The sequence below is a fragment of the Etheostoma spectabile genome, unplaced genomic scaffold (genome assembly GCF_008692095.1).
Source record: "Etheostoma spectabile isolate EspeVRDwgs_2016 unplaced genomic scaffold, UIUC_Espe_1.0 scaffold502, whole genome shotgun sequence".
Classification (NCBI taxonomy): domain Eukaryota; kingdom Metazoa; phylum Chordata; class Actinopteri; order Perciformes; family Percidae; genus Etheostoma; species Etheostoma spectabile.
The window spans coordinates 230,011-231,199 of NW_022605621.1; the positions used below are offsets into that span (position 1 = coordinate 230,011).

Sequence of the window (1,189 nt, forward strand, 5' to 3'; positions counted from 1 at the left end):
TAGTAGCGTCTGTTAGCTGTTAGCTCTTCTAGGACGCACCGGTGCTAATGTCCTCGCAACCGCTGTAATGTTGTTTATATGGATATGGTTTAATTTTGCGTTACATGACCCATTTCGTCTTTATGAACGGGTCAGCACGGGTCGAACGGCGGCTACAAAGGCAGGGTATTTAAACGTTGTATATTCACAGCGCGCATTATGAACTATGATATTGGGCCATGGGTCACATATCTGGTACTGGTCCTGGTCCTGGTCCAGGCTCGGTCCAGCAGCTCCGTCTCACCGATGGACTTACAAATGAAGTAGCTGCATTCCAAAATGTCTGTGTTCTTCGCCGTAGCGGCCGCGAAACAGATACACCGCGGAAACAATGGTACAAAGTCTTGCCATAATAATTAACAAATACAGCTGTGTATAAAAAAATTAAAACTGTAGACTAAATCAGAGTGTGTGGAGACGGCTGGCCGCTGTGTGCGCGGGTGCGCAGGAGGTAAGGGGAGAGAGTAGGAGATGAGAGCGTAGACGCTCCAAACAGGCACGGCTTACAGACCGATAGGGGTCAGGTACGCAAAAATTAAACCATATCCATATAAACAAACATGACAGCGGTGCGAGTGACATTAGCACCGGTTGCGTCTAAGAAGAGATAACCAGCTAACATGACGCTATGAGCAACAGAGAACAGACGCTACGAGCTAACAGTAACAGACGCTAAATAGCACGATAGCACTGGTCACTGTGTGGTCGAAAAAACAACCAAACGGGGCAAAGTGTTGAGTTTACTGGTAACTGGTATAAAACGTGAGACTGACTATACCGACTGCTATCTGTAGCGTTTTCGTACGCACTCTGACTAGGGACTGTCTACATCTAGACACGTAGCTGCACGGGGTGATGGAACTACGCTGATTGGCTCATGAGCAGCCGGGCTTTATGGAGCGGGAGATGGGCTTGCAAAAAACACGGAGCGTTCTATGAAATGACGCTTTATAAAAAATAATCGCTTGATCACCGCAAATTGATAGTGGAAAGTCAAAATCGTGATCGCGATTAAAATTCGACTAACTGTGCAGCCTCGTTCCTCATATCACGAAGTAAGTAAGCCAAACCTAAGATAGCCTGTCTCACATCAATAGACGATATAATCTAGATATATGCCAGCGCTTGTTATAGCGTTACGAGTGCTCAC

At 46.4% G+C, this 1,189-nt stretch overlaps 1 protein-coding gene and 1 long non-coding RNA gene across 2 annotated transcripts in view; one reads left to right on the top strand and one right to left on the bottom strand.

The window, feature by feature from the left end:
* The window catches only part of LOC116686843 (uncharacterized), a 21,179-nt gene extending 20,733 nt beyond the window's left edge, over positions 1-446 (top strand). Inside the window, exon 3 of the long non-coding RNA XR_004331378.1 lies at positions 436-446. This is a non-coding gene — a long non-coding RNA (uncharacterized LOC116686843). The remainder of the gene's footprint in view (positions 1-435) is intronic.
* nup50 (nucleoporin 50) overlaps positions 1-1,189 on the bottom strand; it is a gene marked incomplete in the record, with an annotated part of 25,905 nt that overhangs the window by 20,129 nt on the left and 4,587 nt on the right.